Raw genomic sequence first — 6,094 nt, 5'->3', positions numbered from 1 at the left:
CTGAATTTGACTTTGTCAAGGGTGTGTTTATGGGATGTTACTATATTAGAACTGTTTCCGTTTAGTAGTTGAATAATCTAGTATTTTGTTAAGTTTTCCAATAGGGTTTTTATTCCAATTTCTTCCTTCTTTTGATGTATTTTAACTATAGTATGTGAATAAAGTGTGTTTTGCTTCAAATCTGGTAGTTTGACCAGATGAATAGCATCTGGAACTTACCTTTAAATAACAAAAAGTTAGAGTCTAGACTGTCTTAATATATTTTAAGTGGATTTGGTCTGGTCCATAACAGCACTGTTTGGCTGGCAGTGAGAAGGGCACTACCTGTGAGGTTCTTCATGTATGCTTAGACAATGTACCAGCACAGGCTGCCCTAGAAACAGCTGCTGGAGTGTTGAGACTGTCACACCTGTCCTTCTGGAATGTGCCTCTGGAGAGAGATGCAATGGTTCTTGCCGAGATTCGTCCCAAGCAGCTCCGTAAGCAGGACTCTGTGCTGTACGGTCTTTTCCCTGGGACGCACATTGAGACAAGCATCAACTGTGCCTGGGGGATCATCAGTTTGGTGAAAGACAGTCTTTGGTCTGCCCAAAACTTGTTGGTCTTCCAGTCACTTTAAATCTGTATCCTGTCTTTTGTGATTATTCCATCAAGGGAAACAGTTTCACTCACTCAAGCCTGTCCAGCCCTCTCATAGCTTTGAACACAATTCAATCACACTGACTGGCTGCAGGTAACGTTTAGGGTGTTGGGCAGCTGGGTTATGATTATGCCAGGATGCGTATTCATTCTGGGCACTAAAATAAAGTTTCTTCAGAGCAGAAGTGAGCTGATTGTTACAGCATGCCTGTCTCCAAAAGTTCACCCTGGACCCCATGTGACTTCACTTTCTCCATCAGCCTACCATGTATACCTTATCAAATGCCTATTAAAAGTCCATGTGTATGACATCTACAGCCCTTCCCTCATCAATCATCAGTCACTTAGAGTCATAGAGATGTACAGCATGGAAACAGACCCTTCAGTCCAACCCATCCATGCCAACTTGATATCCCAACCCAACCTAGTCCCACCTGCCAGCACCTGGCCCATATCCCTCCAAACCCTTCCTATGCATATACTCATCCTAATGCCTCTTAAATGTTGCAATTGTACCAGCCTCTACCACTTCCTCTGGCAGCTCATTCCATCCATGTACCACCCTCTGCGTGAAAAAGTTGCCCTTAGGTCTCTTCTATATCTTTCCCCTCTCACCCTAAACGTATGCCCTCTAGTTCTGGACTCCCCGACCTGGGAAAAGACTTTGCCTATTTACCCTATCCATGCCCCTCATAATTTTGTAAACCTCTATAAGGTCACCCCTCAGCTTCTGACGCTCCAGGGAAAACAGCCCCAGCCTGTTCGGCCTCTCCCTATAGCTCAGATACTCCATCCCTGGCAACATTCTTGTAAATCTTTTCTGAACCGTTTCAATTCCACAACATCTTTCCGATAGGAAGGAGACCAGAATTGCACGCAATATTCCAACGGTGGCCTAACCAATATCCTGTACAGCTGTAACATGACCTCCCAACTCCTGTGCTCAATACTCTGACCAATAAAGGAAAGCATACGTAACGCCTTCTTCACTATCCTATCCACCTGTGACTCCACTTTCAAGGAGCTATGAACCTGCACTCCAAGGTTTCTTAGATCAGCAACATTCCCTAGGACCTTACCATTAGGTGTGTAAGTCCTGCGAAGATTTGCTTTCCCAAAATACAGCACCTCGCATTTATCTGAATAAAATTCCATCTGCCACTTCTCAGCTCATTGGCCCATCTGGTCAAGATCCTGTTGTAACCCTCTTCGTTGTCCACTACACCTCCAATTTTGGTGTCATCTGCAAACTTACTAACTATACCTCTTATGCTCACATCCAAATCATTTATATAAATGACGAAAAGTAGTGGACCCAGCACCGATCCTTGTGGCACTTCACTGGTCACAGGCGTCCAGTCTGAAAACCCACCCTGCACCACCACCCTCTGTCTTCTACCTTTGAGCCAGTTCTGTATCCAAATGACTAGTTCTCCCTGTATACCGTGAGATCTAACCTTGCTAATCAGTCTCCCACGGGGAACCTTGTCGAACACCTTACTGAAGTCCATATAGATCACATCTACTGCTCTGCCCTCATCAATCCTCTTTGTTACTCCCTCAAAAAACTCAATCAAGTTTGTGAGACATGATTTCCCATGCACAAAGCCGTGTTGACTATCCCTAATCAGTCCTTGTCTTTCCACATACATGTACATCCTGTCCCTCAGGATTCCCTCCAACAACTTGCCCACCACCGAGGTCAGCTTCACTGGTCTATAGTTCCCTGGCTTGTTCTTACCACACTTCTTAAACAGTGGCACCACGTTAGCCAACCTCCAGTCTTCCGGCACCTCACCTGTGACTATCGATACAAATATCTCAGCAAGAGGCCCAGTAATCACTTCTCTAGCTTCCCACAGAGTTCTCGGGTAGACCTGATCAGGTCCTGGGGATTTATACTCCTTTACCTGTTTCAAGACATCCAGCACTTCCTCCTCTGTAATCTGGACATTTTGCAAGATGTCACCATCTATTTCCCTACAGTCTATATCTTCCATATCCTTTTCCACAGTAAATACTGATGCAAAATACTCATTTAGTATCTCCCCCATTTTCTGCAGCTTCACACAAAGGCCACCTTGCTGATCTTTGAGGGGCTCTACTCTCTCCCTAGTTACCCTTTTGTCCTTAATGTATTTGTAAAAACTCCTTGAATTCTCCTTCATTCTGTTTACCAAAGCTATCTCTTGTTCCCTTTTTCCCCTCCTGATTTCCCTCTTAAGTATACTCCTACTTCCTTTATACTCTTCTAAGGATTCACTCGATCTATCCTGTCTATACCTTACATGTGCTTCCTTCTTCTTCTTAACCAAACCCTCAATTTCTTTAGTCATCCAGCATTCCCTATACCTACCAGCCTTGCCTTTCACCCTGACAGGAATATACTTTCTCTGGATTCTTGTTATCTCAGTACTGAAGGCTTCCCAATTTCCAGCCGTCCCTTTACCTGCGAACGTCTACCCCCAATCAGCCTTCGAAAGTTCTTGCCTAATACCATCAAAATTGGCCTTTCTCCAATTTAGAACTTCAACTTTTAGATCTGGTCTATCCTTTTCCATCATTATTTTAAATGTAATAGAATTATGGTGGCTGGCCCCAAAGTGCTCCCCCACTGACACCTCAGTCACCTGTCCTGCCTTATTTCCCAAGAGTAGGTCAAGTTTTGCACCTTCTGTAGTAGGTACATCCACATACTGAATCAGAAAATTGTCTTGTACACACTTAACAAATTCCTCTCCATCTAAGCCCTTAACACTATAGCAGTCCCAGTCTATATTTGGAAAGTTAAAATCCCCTACCATAACCACCCTATTATTCTTACAGATTGCTCAAAGAATTGTATTAAGTTGGTAAGACATGACAGTCCCTGCACAAAATCATACTATCACTGATCAACCCATTTTCTTCCAAATGTAAATAGATCCTATCCTTCAGTACCTCCTGCAGCAGCTTCCCTACCATTTACATCAGGCTCACCGTTCTGTAATTACCTGGATTATACCTGCTACCCTTCTTAAACAAGGGGACATTAGCAATTCTCCAGTCCTCCGAGACCTCATCTGTGTTCAAGGTTGCTGCAAAGATACCTGTTAAGGCTGCAGCTATTTCCTCTGTTGTTTCCCTCAGTAACCTGGGATAGATCCCATTCAGATCTCGGGACTTGTCCACCTTAATGCCTTTTAGAATACCTTATGCTGACTTGCCCGAGAGTAATCAAACAGCTATCCCTAACCTCAGTATCCACTCCTCGGTGAATACCGACACAAAGTACTCAGTAAGAGTCTCACCCATTTTCTCTGAGTCCACACATTACTTTCCTCCTTTGTCCTTCATGGGCCAACCCTTTCCCGAGTTACCCTCTTGCTCCTTATGTATAAAAAGGCTTTGGGATTTTCCTTAACCCTGTTTGCTAAAGGTATTCCATGACTCCTTTTAGCCCTCTTAATTCCTCATTTCAGATTGGTCCTACTTTCCTGATATTCTTCCAAAGCCTTTCAGTAGCCTAAACCATTTTCCTCTTAGTCTCACAATTTCACCTGTCATCCATGGTTCCCTAATCTTGCCATTTCTATCCCATATTTTCACAAGGACATGTCTGTCCTGCACTCTAATCAACCTCGCTTTTAAAGCCTTCCATATATCAAATGTGCATGCATCTTCAACCAGCTGCTCCCAATCCACATTCCTCAGATCCTCCTGAGTTTTCCTATAGTTGGCCTTCCTCCAATTTAGCACTCTTCCTTTTGGACCACTTTTGTCTTTGTCTATGAGTATTCTAAACTTAAGGAATTATGATCACTATTCCCAAAGTAATCCCTAACTGGAATTTCAACCACTTAGCCAGGCTCATTCTCCAAGATCAGGTCCAATATGGGCCTTCCCAAGTTGGAGTATTTACATACTGCTCTATGAAACCCTGCTGGATGCTCCTTACAAATTCTGCTCCATCTAGACCTCCAACACTAAGTGAATCCCAGTCAATGTTGGGAAAATTAAAATCTCATGACACCATCACCACCTTGTTGCTCCTACATATCTGTATCTGTTTACATATCGGGGAGTCCGGAACTAGAGGGCATAGGTTTAGGGTGAGAGGGGAAAGATATAAAAGAGACCTAAGGGACAACTTTTTCACGCAGAGGGTGGTACGTGTATGGAATGGGCTGCCAGAGGATGTGGTGGAGGCTGGTACAATTGCAACATTTAAGAGGCATTTGGATGGGTATATGAATAGGAAGGGTTTGGAGGGATATGGGCTGGGTGCTGGCAGGTAGGACTAGAATGGGTTGGGATATCTGGTCTGCATGGACGGGTTGGATCGAAGGGTCTGTTTCCATGCTGTACATCTCTATGACTCTATATCTGTACCTCCATCTCATGCCCATCTTGCCAAGTTTCCCATCAGAGGGTTTTGAAGGTGGATCAGAATGACCCATCAGAATCTTAAATTTCCCAGGCAATTTCTTTGGTGTCTGCTCCAATGGAGATTCTGGGTGTTGCCATATGCAATTCCCACTTACGCTGGAATAATAACTGTCTGGCCCACAGAAAATGCAGGTCAAGATAATATTGGAACCAATTTTATCACCACTCAGTGGCCAGATTTTGTAATTACCTAAGGCAGTATAGGTAAGTTTTGTACAAAAGGATTTATAATAGAATACAGAGAGAAACTGTGATAACAGGACATTATCTTCATGCAATTCCTGTTGTGTAAACTTTCAAATTGTGCAGTAATAAGCTGTCAGTTGAACTCGTAGACTTGAGGTGCATGGTTAATGGAGTGGGAGCAATGGGTATAATTGGATAATTGGTAAATGACTGTAAATGGTCATAAATTCTAATTTTTAAATATGTATGAGTGTCATGCAGCTCCTGTGTCTAGACTTAACTGTTAAACTGCAAGTGCAATATTGTCATGTACCTCTGTAAAGATGTGATTAAAATTTGCAAATACTTCATGCTTTTGTACAATCCCAAGTTATCCTGAAGTGCTTTACTGCCAATTAGGTACTTTTGAAGTGTTGATACTTTAGAAATGTGGAAATATTTAATATGAGAGATTTGCATTAGCTCTCTTCAGTCTAAATACATATGAGCGTTTATAATGGTAAAGATAACAGAATTACAAACAGAAGATTTCCAATATCTCAGAATTCCTACAGTGTGGAAAAAGGCCATTTAGGCTCAACAAGTCCACATCAACCCTCTGAAGAGTATCCCACCACACCAATTCCCCTGCTCTACATTTCCTCCGACTAATGCACCTAGCCTACACGTCCCTGAACACTATATTACAAAGTTCACATATTTTCATATCATAGAATCCCTAGTGTGGAAGCAGACCATTTGGCCCATCCAGTCCACACTGACCCTTCAAAGAGAATCCTACCCAGACCCTATCCGTACATTTCCTGTGGCCAACCCACCTAGTTTGTATGCCCCTGGACAC

Source organism: Chiloscyllium plagiosum, unplaced genomic scaffold (genome assembly GCF_037043375.1).
Source record: "Chiloscyllium plagiosum isolate Xiang-an unplaced genomic scaffold, Cpla_swu_hap1 HiC_scaffold_21, whole genome shotgun sequence".
In the NCBI taxonomy this organism is placed as follows: domain Eukaryota; kingdom Metazoa; phylum Chordata; class Chondrichthyes; order Orectolobiformes; family Hemiscylliidae; genus Chiloscyllium; species Chiloscyllium plagiosum.
This window is presented reverse-complemented; position numbering follows the sequence as displayed.